This window comes from Sturnira hondurensis, unplaced genomic scaffold (genome assembly GCF_014824575.4).
Source record: "Sturnira hondurensis isolate 20B ecotype Veracruz unplaced genomic scaffold, ASM1482457v3 Scaffold0002840, whole genome shotgun sequence".
In the NCBI taxonomy this organism is placed as follows: Eukaryota; Metazoa; Chordata; class Mammalia; order Chiroptera; family Phyllostomidae; genus Sturnira; species Sturnira hondurensis.
The window spans coordinates 33,580,192-33,596,322 of record NW_028075471.1 but is presented as its reverse complement, the minus strand read 5'-3'; the positions used below and the strand labels follow the sequence as shown (position 1 = coordinate 33,596,322).

The following is a 16,131-nucleotide window of genomic DNA, read 5'->3' as shown; positions in this document are numbered from 1 at the left end:
GAGCCCCGTGTCAAAACCAAAACTTTTCAAACACCAAATGATGAGTAATTGCAATGCTAATCAGGGAAATAATAATTAAGACTATGATAAGATCATCATTTCTAGCCCTAGCTGGTGTGACTCAGTGGATTGAGTAACGGCCTGTGAATCAGATGGTCACCAGTTCAATTCCCTCTCTAGGGCACTTGGCTGGGTTGCGGGCCTGGTCCCCAGTGCTGGGCCCATGAAAGGCAACCACACACTGATATTTCTCTCCCCTCCTTCCTCCCTCCCTTCCCCTCTCTAAAATAAATCAACAAAATCTTTTAAAAAAGATAATCATTTTTATACCACTAAATTGGCAAAAACTATGGAATCTGATTATACTGAGTGTTGGCAAAGATGTGGATCTCTAGAAACTCTAGTAGGTATAGATATTAGCAAACCATTTTACAGAAAAGTTTGGCAGTACCTAATAAATCATGTTACAGTTATACTGCAGCATATTATACATATTATACGCACTTAAAAAAGTGAATGAACAGGTGCAGCCACTGTGGAAAACAGTATAATTCCTCAAAACATGGAACTGCCCTATGATCCAGCAATTCCACTCCTGGGTGTAGACCCAAAAGTGGCGAAAGCAGGAACTGAATGAATGTTCACCCGTGTTCACAGCACCATTATTCACAAGAGCCAACAGTGAAAGCAGTCTAAGCACCCATCCATAGAAGAATGGATAAACAAAATGTGAGAGATATATGGATGCACAGTGTGTGTGTGTGTATTATATATAATATATATGCTACATATAGCATATTCAATATTATTCAGCTTTAAAAAGGAAGACAATTTTCCTACATGCTGCAACATGGATGACCTTTGAAAACCTTATGCTAAGTAAAATAAGCCATTCACAAAAGGACAAATATTGTATGGTTCCACTTATATGAGGTTCTGAAAAGAGTCAAATTCGTGGAGACAGAAAGTAGAATAGAGGTTGCCAGGGGCCGAGGGGAAAAAGAACTGAGGAGTTGGAGTTTAATGGGTACAGAACCTGTCGGAGAAGACAGAACGGCTAGGAAGCCGGATGGGGTGTCGGTTGCACAACGATGTGAGTGCACTTAACGCCTCAAAACTGTACACTTAAAAGTGGTTAACATGGCAAATTTTATGTTATGTCTATCAACCACAATTCTGAAAAATAAATGAGCAATGTATTTTACTCATCCTCCTGCCAATGAACATTGGGGATATTTCCAGTTTTGTTTGTTCATTTGTTGGTTTTTGTCACTGGTCCATGTCTCCTGATGCATGTGTGTGTCTAAAAATGGAATTGCTAGGTCAACTTTACTAGGCCAAGTTGTTTTTGCAAAGTGGTTGTAGTAGTTTAGACAAATTATATCATAAAATAATAATGTATAAAAGATGTTCAGGAACTGTTAAATTATAGCCAAGAGGATGTAGGTGAATGTCTCAGTTAACCAAACCATGTACAAGTACACTGCCCAGAAAAGAAAGCTCCACCCAGGCAACAGCGGCTACATTTCATTCCTTTGCTGGGCATCCCTTTGAAGAACCTTGGCTAATTGATGCCAGCAAGTGGTGGACCTCCAGGGTGGTGGAAGGTCTGGATGCTCTGAAAGGCTGGGATGGCTGAATGAGATGGGGTAGCAGTTTGGAGATGTGCTCAGGGCTTCTCGGAGAGTCTGGTTCGGAAGCAGAGCTACTGTGCTTTGCTCTGCTGAAGGACTGTTCTCTTTCCTCCGGGAAGTTCGTTCTCTTTGATTAAGTGAGAACCTCAGGATCCAGATTTACAAAATCAGTCTGAAGAGGAAAATGACAAGTTGGCAGACACATGAGACCCAACTTCAACGATTAGAAAACCTATCTTATAAAAGTGGATTCACTCTGGGGAGTTCCAGAGAGCAAACCAGAGGGTTAGAGGCTAGAGGGGAACTTTACAAACCTGGATCTCAGCAGACACCCACAAGATCAGTTGCCTGTGAGACCCTGGGCATTTCTTACCATCTAGAGGGTCAAAGACTCCAGAACTGGAGGCTCGGGAAACTAGAGAAGATGACAGCCAAGGCCCCTCCCCACTCTGTGATGATGATTCAAATGCGTCCGAGTGGTAGGCACCTTACCTTCCAGTAACAGCGTTCCGACAACATCTGAGTTGGGTTTTCTGTCTAATTAGTCCATAACCCATTCTGATCCTACCTGGACCCATATTAGTCCTTTTTACAGAAGTTGTGTTCCCTAGAGAATTATAACAGCAGCCAAGTCTTAGTTTTTACTATTCAAAAATTAAGCTATGCATTCCACTAATAAAAAGCCACTTCAAGCAGATGCCTACCCCCCCCCCCCCCCCATATTCCAGATAGGTCACACTTGGCTACCTCTTCTATGAATGCGACTTTTCAAGATTTCCTCCCATGAGCGTTTTAAAGCACTTCCATATTCCACAAGCAAAAATTCTCCAATTATATTTTAAATGATTTTTATTCAATTTATTAAGGTGACATTGGTTAATAAAATAGAGGCTCCAGGTGTATAACTGTATAAACACATCATCTGTATATTGCACTGTGTGTTCACCACCCCAAGTCAGGTCTACTTCCATCACCATTTATCCCCCTGTCCCCTCTTATGGAAGGTCACAAGGTACTGAACTTGAAGATTTATATAAACAGGACCTGGCCAGTGTGGCTCAACTGGTTTGGCGTCTTCCCACAAAGAAAAAGGGCTCTGATTCAATTCCAGGTCAGGGCACACACCAGGGTTGCAGGTTCAGTCTCCAGTCCGGGAGCGTATGAGAGGCAAGTGACTGGTTTCTCTCTCACATTGATATTTCTCCCCTTCTCTTTCTTCCTCCTTTCTCCTCTCAATAAAAATAAAACCTTTTAAAAAAGATTTATATATGCAGCTGCAGGCTGTCTCTTGATACTGTCCAATGTAGTTATGAAGCAGGAACCACAAATAAGCCAGCTAATTACATGCCACTTAAAAACCACTGAATGAAGGCTTAAGGCTGCTGAAAGGTTCTGATCAATACTGACTCACGAAAGCAAAAACCCATTTCTACACTTTAAAAATCTACAACTGGCAATTTTTAAAAGGCTGGATCCACATTCATTTATTTTGCAAGCTACACCAGGGAAGCCAGATGTCAGCCCAAGCCCTGTCTGATGGAAGGAAAAAGGCTTCCAAAGTCCTCCACAGCTGATGGCGGAGCCCAGTGGACTCTCTTTGTCCCATCCCTGCCACCATCTGGGTGGTGTCCCTGTGAAATGTTCTGCCGCTGCCGCTGGCCCCGGCATCATGCTGAGTCAGAACAGGTGCAGGAATTAGGTAACCGCTTTGTACCCACATTTGACTCTTTCAGCTCCGAGCAAGTTGGCTCAGGTGTGCTTCCTCCTTTCATCTGCCATTGATTTTTCCACCCCACAGTGGGTTGGCTGCCCAGCATTACTGCATGTTGCTTCATCACTGTCATTTGATGAATTACAGACAGCATGTTTGAAGTTGTCCTTTCATTCTCATGGGGCAACTTCTTTCTGTTGTGGAGTCACTCCCCCCTCAGAAGACATGGTCTGGGGCACTGCCTAGACATCGCCCTGAACCCTGTGTCTGGGGCTGTCATAAAGTGGGGCAGTCGTTTTTGGCCTTGGGAGCATCTCATCACCTTTCCCCTCACCCAGAGTGTGAAGTACAGAGAAGCAGCCGGGGAAATAAGAACTGAGTCAGACTTACAAAGAACTTAGCAATGAAAGTGCAAACTCCAGCATTTCAGGTTTTCTAAGTGGGCACAACCAAATGTGCTTTTAAGGTTAATGGTGATTCTGACTTAGGGGCTGGCTCTCAGGATCACATGGGGACTGAGGATGCTGCTGATTAAGGAATATCAAAGCAAACTATCGGAAACCACCAAGGCTTAGGAGATAGTCATGGGGTTTGCCCTTTGCACTCCAAGGTGCTCTGTGACCTCATAACAGAACTGTCTGAACCAAGGGCTGGTTGAGGAGGCGCTGAGCGAAGGTAGAGGGACATAATCAGAGGTGAGAGGAGGAGAGAATGAGACTCCCAATATCCAGGATGCTTTCCTACAGAAGCCCAGAGCTGAGATCATGACCTTGAGAGGACATAGCAAAGGTGAGAAAGATGCAGGAGTGCACTGGCAGGGTTAGAAAAGAAGGTGGCTGCATTGACATTCTTTTTAAAAAATCGTTTTAAATGAAAATAAACATATATTTCTGGAGCCCAATTGGACAGGACTAGATTCTTCCAAAACAAAAATGGAATGGGTACAATAGAGAGGCAAAGGGCTGTTAAAAGCAATCTTGGTCCGGTGTTAGCCAATCTTATAAAGAGAGGAAACAGATCCCCAAATCACATGGGGCAGGGGGTGGAGCTGGAGTTCTGCACTGGGCAGGCTGGTGAGGGGCTGGGGCTACAGCTGGGACAGTGAACATGCAGAGCCCCTGGACACTGTGACATGTAGGCACTCGGCTCCACTTACCTGGCAATTTCCAGGCACTCTCCCTACCTGCCTTCACCAAGGTATTATTAAGAGAAAGGAAAGATGTGCTTAATGATCCTAGGAAAGGCTTTCCTTTTGTCTGGAATGAGCCAAATCTTTTCTCATGCATAAAATAAAAAGGATAAACAAGTCAAGCCCTGACTGCTATGGCTCAATGGGTTGGGTATCGTCCTGCAAAGTGCAGGGTCACTGGTTCAATTCCCAGTCAGGGCACATGCCTGGGTTGTGGGCTGGGTCCCCAGTTGGGGGTGTGTGAGAGGCAACCAATGGATGTTTCTCTTACATGTGGATGTTTCTCTCCCTCTTTCCTCCTCCCTTCCCCACTCTCTAAAAATACATAGATAATTTCTTTAAAAAATATTAGAAAAAACAAGCTGAGTCATATATACACACATATACTTAGTATATATATATACACACTATATGTATATATACACATGTATATACTTAGTGTGTATATGGGTGTGTGTATACATATATGTGTGTATATATGTATACACACACACATACCATACTTAGTATACTTAGAAACTTTTGTGACTATTGTAAGGAAGACAGGATGAGATACATGGGAACCAATAGCAACTTCCAAGGAATAGTGAGAATTATAAAGAAAAAAATTTGTTGTCAAATAAACTTGGGAAATACAGTGCAAAACAAAGCTAAACAGGTTTCTTCCCTGCGGAACTTCCCAGGGGCCTTAGTATGCGAGTGGGCTCTGGAATCTGAAGCAATGGGTTCATTGCAGGCAGCTTTTCCCACATTTTTTGGTCACAAGCCCCTCCCTCCCCCTCTTTTCTTCCCCTTCCAGGGCACATAAACTTGGTTGCCCAGAATGGGGCTGCTTTAATGTTGACTGAAAGTAAAATGGTTTGACCACCTTGACCTCTATGAAAGTGTGCTATTGGACCCGTATTGGGGAAGGCAGTGATCCTCAGCGGTGGCTAAAATCCACAGACGAAAAGCCCACAGGGAGCGTTACTATGTACGGATCAGGCTGAGGCCAGCTGAAACCACTGATGAGTCCTAAGCCCCAGAATTAAAAATAGGTGTTCAAACAAAACATTCGTACATGAATGTTCATAGCATCACTGCCCACAACAGTCAAAAAGTAGGTGAACAGGCCCTGGCTGGTGTAGCTCAGTGGAGTGAGCACGGGCCTTCGAACCAGAGGATCGAGGTTTGATTCCCAGTCAGGGCACATGCCTGGGTTGCAGGCCGGTTCCCTGCAGGCCCACTCCCAGCAGGGGACGCACGAAAGGCAACCATACATTGATGTTTCTCTCCCTCTCTCCTTCCTCTCTAAAGATAAATAAATAAAATCTTTTTAAAAAAGTAGGTAAACAAAGGGTGGCGTAGCCACACAATGGAGTATCATCCAGTCATAAGAAGGAACGAAGTTCTGGTACATGCCACAATGTGGATGAACCTTGAAAATGTAATACTGAGTGAAAGAACAGGCACAAAAGGCCACATGTTATATGATTTCATTTATAGAAAACATCCAAAGTGGAAAAATCCATAAACATGAAAAGCAGAGTAGCGGTTGAGGGGGATGAGGAGTGAGTACTTAATAGGTACAGGACTTTTTTTAAAGTTGAATTCATCGGGGTGGCATTGGTTAATAAAATTCTATAGGTTTCAGGGGTACAATTCTATATCACCCGTATGTTGAATTGTGTGTTCACCACCCAAAGTAGGTACAGGATTTCTTTTGGGGATGAGGGCAAAATTCTGGAGTCAGACAGTGGTGATGGTTGTACAACACTGTGAGTGTGCTGAACGCTACTGAACTGCACATTTTCAGGTGGCTAACTGGTAAACTTGATGCGTGTTACCGGAGAGAGAGCGAGCGAGCAGCAAGGCAGGGTGCACCTCCCCAAGTGGAGCAGCAGGAAGTCCACAGCACTTCCTGTCAGGTCCTCTTGCCAAAGGATCCCACCTGAGTATGCCCCTAGATCAAATTACCACTTTATAGGGAAAAAAGGGGGGGGGCAGAGAGAACATATTGAACAATCCACAGGGTTGCAGTCAGCAAAATCCAAAATGAGGGCCTTCTAAGGAATTAATGGCCAGGTTCCCCCCAAACAAATAAATGTGAAGATTAGAAAGAAAAAGAGGGTGGGTGAACAGTCATTTCAAAAGGTTTATAAGGCCTACCATCCAAATGCAATGTGGCAACCATGTTTATATCCTGATGTAAAAAATCAACCATTTTTTAAAAAGCATTAAAAAAATACTCTGGTTTCTCTTCAGAGCACATAAATCTTTTGCATTTTGCTAATAAGAAAACATTAGACAACCTGGGAAATTTGATTACTGACTAGATTTTTGATGATAAAGAAATATTAAATTTGTAGGTGTACTGAAAATGGCATTATGGTAATGGAAAAAAAGATCTGATTTTTAGAGAACCATACTGAAGCATTCATGGATGAGAAGTCATGTATAGGATTTGTTGTAAAGTAAATTCATTGTAAGGAAGGGGACAGTATGAAAGAAAGATTAGCATGAATTGATCATTGCTTAAAGCTGGGTGTTCTATCTAATTTAGTATTAAGTTTTAAAATGTCCATAAAAAGATTAAAATATATATATATTGCTGAGCAATGAATGAAAAGGACTTACTCAAGAAAAAAAAGAAATGAAGGAACGAAAGTCCTGGACATGGGGTACTGGTGAAGTGTCCAGTAGATGGAGGCTGTTAGAATTGTAGGATCAGTATATTCATACTTGCTTTCCATATTTTCTGCTGTATTTTAGAAAAGAAAATACCATTCACATAAAGCAGAGTGGAGGTTACCTTTAGAGTCAAGGGAAGTCAAAATAAAAGCTAGGTTTTTTTTGTTTGTTTTTATTTGTATTTATTGTGTAGTGTTTCGGTGTTTTGCATGCATGAATGTCTTGTTCACAAACCTCTAATAGCTTCCCATCCCACTCAAAGTAAAATACAAATTCTTCACCATGGTCTGTGATGTCCAGTATGACTTGGTACCTGATGCGGCTCTCCCTACTGCACAGGCCTCCTCACTATCCCTTGAGCACAGTTGGTACTCTTCTGCCTTTGAACTTGCTATTCTCACTATCTGAAATACTGTTCCCTCCAGCCAACTGTGTGGCACTCCATTCTCCCTCACCTCCTTCAGGTCAGACTTTCCCTATCCATCTCCTTACATAGAACGGGTGTGTGCTCCCATATACAATACACACATCATCACTCTCCTCCCCTATATTCCGCTCCCCCTCAGCATTTGTTATCCCCAGACAAATGATTGTTTGCTGTCTCCCTCAAGTAGATTGCAAACTCCATTAGACCTGGGGATTTGTTTTATTCACAGAAAAATGTCCTCAGAACAATGTCTGATACATAATAGATGCTCATTAAATACTTATTGAATGAATTGAATAAATGAATGACTGTAGTCCACACCCAAAGCCTCTTAGGTAGACATATGCCCGAGTATCTTTGGGGATTGAACTATGTATTCCTACAGTGGTCAGAATGCTCCTGGATTAGCTGGATCTAGTTAAACTGGGATAAGACGCCTGCAGAGCAGACAATGCCTTGCAATGAGAGAAGAGGTGCACCTCTGTCCATTCTGACCTGTGAGAGGGGCAGCTGGAGATGGCCTCGGGCCCTGCTGAGGCTGGGGTGACTGTTCTTTTCCTGAGAAGAGCGAGATTAGATGAAGGTCCAGCTGAGTGGCGGTGACATTGGCTGGAAATAAACTTGGAAGAAATCACATGGCTGGATGGAGTGTTTTAGGGTCACAAGCATGATGTGGAGTCAGAGGCTACAGATGGTTCAAGGTTCCCAAATGAGTATGTTTTCAGGGGAAAACTGGATGATACACACATGGATTAAAAACTGAGTGTCAGACATCCCACTGAGCAATACTCTTTAGTAGGGGAACTGGACCCTGAAAACCGACAAATTCATTTAAAATAATTTCACTCCTACCCAAGATGACTTCTTGAATGACTGTTCCAGTGCTGTTTAGAGTACCCTGGGTTTTCTCCACAGGAATCCAGGCGGCTAAGACTCTCCTTTGGAACTCAGTTTAGGCAATTGACCATATGTCAGAAGCTGGGCGGCGTCTGTTAAACCTCTATCCTCAGACTGCAATGGAGCTGGGTTTCCATATGTAACAGAAAAGAAGTGTGCTTATTTGCTTAACAAACAGCATAATATAATGTAATGGAAAGAATGGAACTCGAAGAGGGGAATTGTATCATTGTCTCAGCTGCTTGCTTCCAGAAAGGCCCAGCAACAAAATAACTGATTAATAATATGAATGGTTAAATCAGTCAGCCAATTCTGCCAATTAAAAGATTTGTATGGAAAACATTTTGGAAAAGTAAACAATCCCTAGTTGAATGGTTTTAAAAATGAAGTCATTTCTGCACTTCCAAGTTTTCACATAGCAAAGTATCTCCTGACATCAGCCAGTTTCTGCTCTGCAAGCCACCTTGCTGAATTTCACTGACAGTCATCCCAAATAGTCATCCCTCGGCAGTGAAAAGGGTTTCCAGCAGGCTCCCAAAGACAGGGACAGATGGCATTCCAGTGGGGGTCCTCCCACCTCTCTGTTTTAGCAAATATTGACATTTTTGCAGGAAACAGATCCAGGTTCTGTTTCTTCCCAACTCATCTTGGCAATCCTGAAGGTTTGGAGGGACACAGTTTCACATAATTGGGAAAACGTACTTGCCACTGAATTTAAAAAGATATACGCCACGGAGAGTAGTGTGCATCTTTAAATGATGCTTGCAGGAGCCATGAAGTAGTAAACAACACCCTGTGATCACAAAGCACTTCCTAACAGAAATGAGATAGGAGAGAAAGGGAAAGAGGAGACAGCTGAAGGAAAAGGTTCTCTGAGGAAATTTAAATTACTGCATGAAACTGCTTTAAGATCCTTTCTAATCTAGGTGTTAGTAATAGCCAGGTTATATTAGTTTTACTCAGAACATTGGAGGCTATTTACTGAAACTTGGAATTAGGGTATACTGTTAAGAAAACACGTATACAGTCCTTTCTGAGGGTCATTTAACAGAATATACCTCAATGTTTACCTTAGTTACACCTGCAAAGGCCCTAGTTCCGATTAAGTTCACATTCTTTTGGGGTGGATGTGAATTTGGAAAGGAACTCCAAATAGACAATATTTGCTCAGCAAGCAAAAACTCTGATTACTATTTAGCTTTTTAGAAGGTGGGTAGAAGGCAGGCAGGAGTTTTCAGGGGGCCTGGAAGTCCCTTGTATTGCCCAGGGAACTCTGCCTTTGGTCTTGTAATTTGGGAACCAGAAAGCTGCCGCTGAGTTAGGATCAGAAAGAGATTCTGGGGTGCAGGAAGATAAAACTAAGAATTAGAGAAAGCCAGCAGGGACAAAGAAACAGTTAAGCAGTAATTGGCTAATGGTGTGATTTTGTAATGAGAACATTAGAGCTGCTATCAAAAACACAAATATGCTCGAGGGTGATGATTAAGCAAAGGAGAGAAATCAGGTGCTAAACTAATCATCAGTTTAGATAATAAAAAACCCATCAAATTTATTAAATAATGATCAGGGTTGTTGGCCTCGAGATAAGTTTCTTATAAGCAAAGGAGCAATGAATCAGTTTGCCTCCACCAACTGTTTGTTGCACTCATTGCCCATTACGGGTGCTTGGGTCTTCTCCTTCATGGGTGACCGGTGACTTTCTTCACAATCCAACCTCTATGCTGCTTCCCAGTCAGCACAGAGTGGGAAGTGGAGGAGTGAAGATCAATGTGAGTGTTAGACTTTCAAAATGTCATCAAGAGGTACACATGCTAACAAAAAAGTAAGCTGCATCACAAGTCAGGAAGTGATGTCTTTTAGATTCTTCTTCCAGTTGGAGATTTATTCAGGGGTAGAGACTATTATCTTTTGCTTTCTTTTTCAAAGCCATATGGTGGAGCTTTGGGGACCAAAAGTCTCATAAGTCAAGCGAGAAGACTGGAGTTCGGTAGTAATCTAACACCATCCTCATTCGTTGCCAGGACTTTCAGAGACACTCAGAGCAAGAAGGGAACTCAGAAATCTGTCCAGTTCAAGGTCTCACTGTGCAGGTGCAAGGCCCAAGGTCCAGAGACATAGGTGTCCTTTCCACATGACTTGCTTGGCCCAAGCTAGGATTAGACAAGGCCCAGGAATCCAAGCTCTTTTCATGATCAGCATCACCTGCTCCAACTGGGTGGCATGTTAAAACACCCAGGCTTGTCAAGCTTGAACAAACGACTCAAGTTTGCATTAGTGTGTTGATTCACTATGAGGGGCTATACACACACACACATATATATATTTACACAAAAGAGCTAGATACCCAGGAGGTACTGAGTAAGTGGTTTCTGAATGAATGGAATGCACAGTAAGACCAAGGGACAGTGGCCCACCAGATGTGACAAGAGACAGCTTTCAGTGCTCTTCTCTTGGTTTTGGGAACACGCCTGGGCCCCACCTCTTCTGCAGGTAGGTGTGGCCATGCAGCCAAGTTCTGGCCGATGGCATGTGGGTGGAAGTCTTGAGGAACACACAGCCCAGATACTCCCAGGCTTGGTCTTCACTCTCCCTCTCCGTCACCAGCTGACTGGAGAAGACACTGAAGACAGAAGAGGGCAGGGCCACTATAAGGAAGGGGTGTGTGTCCTCAAATGACCCCAAAGAGCAGACTCCTCTGATCCCAAACCCATTTTGAACTGTGAAGTGACAAAAAAGTAAACTTTTTTTGGATTAAGCCACTGAAATGTGGGAGTTGTTCATAGGTGGTTAAACAGAACCAGGTCCAGATGGTTTACGGGTCTAACACTTGGATGTGATGGACAGGACAAAGGTTGACAATGGTAGTTCCCCTCTGCTCCCAAATGGGTATCTGCTGCAAACTTGGAGACTTCTCACTCCCTGCGGAGCAGCCTCATCCCAGGGTCCCCTAGCCCTCGCTGCCTCACGTTCTACGTAATTCCCTTTCTGTCCTCTGCAGCTCTCTTACACGCACACACAGTGACTGCAAACTCCAGAGCCTTAACCTGAATGTTCAGTTCACACTACAGAGTCAAGGTAGGAGGCAGCAAAGCTACTTAGCTTGTGAATTCCCTGGCATAGGCCTGACCTTCAGGAAATCTATTTCTCACCTGAGGAATCTTAGGCTCCCAAATCAGTGGTGTGCATTTCAATCTGTGCACCCCCTACTTCCCTACTGAGACTGCACCTCTTGTCTTGAAAGTCTGCATCCCCATGACTGCCACCAACCAGCTGCTTGATATGTGTCATTGAAGGAAATGAGGCTGGCACAGATGAATGGGATTCAAAACTGTGCGAGAATTACCAAAGAGCTGAATGTGAGAGGGTGCCCGAAATACACAGTTCGTTATTTTAGTGTAACAGATCAAGAAGAAGGAGCATCGTATGGAGAGACAAAACCCATACTCCACTTCCCCTGAAGCATTGCAGAGAAGATACAGTTTTAGCAGATTTGACACTCTCAAAAGCCGTGGAAAGAATGCATTGATTATAAGAGAGCATTTTCTTCCTTCATGAGGAGGAGGATAAAGCAATAAGCAAAACAGCGCAGAGGAGGGGAAGGCTGCAGCGGGAAGGGGAGAGACTGTGGGTTTGGATCCTGACTCTGCCATTTACAAGGACATGTCCTTGGGCACAGGGTGTCATGTCCCCGGGCCTCTGTGTCCTCATCTAGACAATAGCAAATGGTGGTACAATCTACTTCACAGAGCTGCTGCAAGGAGGAAACGAGTTTATGCATGAAGAGGGACCAGCACAGAGCCAGGTTCAGGGAATCGAAGCTTCTACATTGCGAATGCTACGTGTGAGCCAACAGATGGTGAAAATCATCACCACACCGTGCAAAACAACTTCATAGCCAAACTTCCCTAAGACTACAGACTGACAAAAGAAAAAGGATAAACTTCATCTTCATTAAGTGTCAGTGAATTCATCAGATTGGTATGAGATGGCAAATTAGGTCATTCATAAATCAGTCTCGCAGGAGCCTTTAGCAAAATGTCTCAACAAGTGCAGTCATTTAAATTCTAGTGACTCTGCCTGTTTTGAAACTGGACGTGAATAAATCTATCTTAATACTATCTTATTCCTAGATCATGTGATTTTTATCTTAATATATGCTTTGGCTTTTTAAATAGGCTATTTTGCTTCATCCTGGAATTTCTACCACAGATTCAAATTTCCTGTGACTAATCTTAGCAGAAACTTTCTAAAAGAAGGATGTCAAGGTCCAGAGCCGTTTTCCTTCTTCCTGAGTTTGGATAGATACTTAACAAAAAACTGCCATGGGAGAAAGCACCTGTGCTCACCTAACCCCAGCTCACCCTAATGGGGTGAGCCAGATCATTATATCTGGGGACCAGAATTACCATAGGGCAATTCTATGGTAATGGTGGTGCTTCATGGTTACAAATTATTCATTGAATATACCTGCGGTCTCATTTTTAGTGTTTCCTTCCACTAGTCCGATGTCCACTTCTCACATAAGGTATGTTAGTTCCCTAGGCTGCAGGGAATTTAGTGGCTTGAAACATCTTTTATCTTGGCGTCATTTCTGGGTCAGAAATCCATGTGCAACTTGGATACATCCTTTGGTTCAATCAGATGTAGCTAGGGCTACAGTTATCTCAAACCCCAACCAGGGAAGGATCAGCTTCTAAACTTCCTCAGTGGTTGTTGGCAGGCCCCAGGTTCTCACTAGCTGTTGGCCGAAGATACCAGTGCTTTGCCACATGAGCTTCTGCACAGGGCTGCTCACGGCATGGCATCCTCTCCAAGCAGAGAACAAGAGATAGAGAGGGAAGGTAAGTGCTATGGGCTGAATGTCTGTGTCCCCTCCAAATTCATATGTTGAAACCTAATCGCCAAGATAATGGTAATAGGAGGCAGGGCCTTTGGGAAAAGATTAGGTCGTGAGGACGGAGCCATCGAGAATAGGATCAGGGCCCTGATGAGCAAGCCACTGAGAAATCTCCCTTGCCATTTCTGCCATGTGAGGACACAAGAGGTCAGTAGTCTGTAAGCCGAAAGAGGGCCCTCACTAGAACCCAACCATGCCGGCACCCTGCTCCAGGGCGTCCAGCTCCCAGAACTGTGAGCAAGAAGTCTCTGTTGTTTACAAGCCACCCTGTTCTACAGTATGTTTGGTGCAGCAGCCCAAACGGACTGAGACAGTGGGCAAAACAGGAGCCACTCAGAGTCGTTTTGTAACCTAACCCTGGAAATGACATTCCATCACTTTTGCTGTGCTCTCTTTGTTAGAAGCAGGTCACGAGGTTCCACCCACACTTGAGGAAAGGGGAGCCCTGGAAGCCATCCCAGACCCTGCCTACCTCACAGAAACTCCATTTAAGGCCATGCTGAAGCTGGAGAAGGACCAGCTTTTTGGTTGGTTGGTTGGTTGTTTTGCGTACATTTCCAATCTGCTGTCTGTCACAATTTTTGTAAAATAAATAAAAATTAATTTCTAGAAAAATAAAATTAAAAAGACATAAAACAAACCCATTGGTCACATGTTGAATGTCATAACAATTTCAAGTTGTTATAAAAATTTCTAAACAGTCTCCATCCTATTACTTGCTCCATCTGCACCACATATGCATGGTGGGCTGGTGGGTCGGCATCGGTTTTGGACTATCTTTTGTGTAGCGCTGATTAAAGGATTTTAAAAAGACATGTGACTCTTTAAGGCTTTTACATGACAATGGTTTGCACTATTCATTTGCCTATTCCTGGATGGAGGGATCCTCGAAAAAAAATCATCTTACTCTACTCTCTGTATTCCTAAAAATGGAACCTTTGTTACCATTGATGTCAAGGGTGTGCGGGATTGAGTCTCCTGTTTAGTATTTTACCCTACAGTCTTGTGTGTGCCTCCTTTCCCTTTTCACCAGGATGTAAGCTAGAATTAAGCCACACCTCTAAACTGAGCTGTCCGATGCTCGATTATCAACTCACATTTTCAAAGGTCAGCCCCCTCTACAACTAATGTTAGAAAAGAAGTTTGAATACCCTTCCTAGTCTATTCAGATCCCTCAAAACATATCTCAAGTGTAAACTCCTCAATTCAACTGAAAATAAATTTTTTGAGCACCAACTCTGTGCGAGATTCTGGAAGATACCATTTTCAAGAAGGCACCGTCTCTCTTCTCACCTGGTTTACAGCACTTCTTTCGCAGTCATTTACATCTCTTCAATATTCTGGCATTTGAGAGCATTCTCTCCCTTGTTTCTAGGTGTTTCACCCAAACATCTGTGGGTGAAACCATAAATTTACCCAGCAGAAGTATCCATTCCACATCCTTCAGAGCCTCCGACACGGCATCAGGCAGTTGAGCAGGGCCTAAGGGAAAACATGAATTCAGCTGACATTCACCAAGACCAGAATCCAAATCTCCTGTCCAGGGACTAAGTGTTGTGAACAGGGCTTCTGTCCCAAATCTCGCTAATCTGGCCAGCCTCTCTCTTAATCCCTCATCCAGCTTCTTCGCCACCCCTAACACATCTACCAAGACAAAGCAGAAGCCAGCCTGCACCCCCGACTCTCACAGGGCAAACTGAAATCTTGTGTGAAGTTATCATAGCATCCCCAAGAGAAAGGAGAAACCCAGGTGGAGCAAGGGGGCATTGAAAACAACTTCCTGCCAGTCCTCCTGGGGCATCTCCTCCTTCCCCACCAAGCAAGGGAGTGCAGTTAGTAGAACCTACATTTGCAAGCCCAGCGCCAGGGAACTGTGCGGGCACAAAGGTGCGCCAAACAGGGTTTTTTTGCCCTCAAGAATTTACAATGGGCAAATCACACCAATCTTCAACTAGACTACAAAGTAGAAGGTGCCAAGTGTTGCACTGCTGACATATGGAGAAAGCACTGTGGGAGAGAAGATGCGGGAAGTGATTAACTTCAAATGGTGAAAACCCAGAGGATCTATCTTTGGGTTAAGCCTTAGAAGATGGGTACTACAAATAGTGGGTAACACTCAGACAGCACTTCCTACCTACCAAGTGCTGGTGGTCATGGGCATCTCATTTGGGACTCACAACAGGTCTGCGGGGAAGGTGCTATTATTAGTCCCATTTTACAGTGAGGAAACAGAGGCAGGCAGCATGAGCAATTTGCCCAACATCCAGGCTACTAAGCGGTGGAGAGAGCATGTGAACCCATACAGACTAATTCTAGAGCTGGTGTTCTTAACCCTAGGAGCAAAGGAGACGATGAGGGAAGGCCTGGCATCGCCCACCACATGCCCAGGGAACAGTGCGGAGTCTGGGCGGCTGGAGCACGCGGCCTGAGGGGGAGGACTGCTCTGGGATCCCAATGGCAGCTGTGGAATCCATGTCAAACTGGGCTTTACATGCAATGTTTCATCGGAACCACCACATCCCCGTTGGACAGCTACTAGTTTCCCCATTTTACAGGTAAGAGAACTGAGGCACAGAGAAGCTAAGGAACTTAAAAGTCACACGACTGGCAGGTATCTGAATCCAGGGATGAGACTCCTGAACCCCCTAAGGGGACCCAGTGAGTCCTCATGTGGGTAGAATCCCTTTGCAACCCGCCTGTGCTTTG

The 16,131-nt window shown here is 43.9% G+C and overlaps 1 long non-coding RNA gene across 2 annotated transcripts; it reads right to left on the bottom strand.

Annotated features, from left to right (window-relative positions):
* Positions 1 to 9,986: 9,986 nt before the first annotated feature.
* On the bottom strand, positions 9,987 to 14,892 carry LOC118983601 (uncharacterized). Of its 2 annotated transcripts, none has more exons than XR_005065750.1 (3): positions 14,719 to 14,892; positions 13,898 to 13,994; positions 9,987 to 11,148 (listed from the first exon to the last, which is right to left on the bottom strand). It is a non-coding gene; the product is annotated as an uncharacterized LOC118983601 (long non-coding RNA). The 2 variants fall into 2 exon arrangements; XR_005065751.1 differs by lacking the exon at positions 9,987 to 11,148 and adding an exon at positions 12,907 to 13,336.
* Positions 14,893 to 16,131: the final 1,239 nt, after the last annotated feature.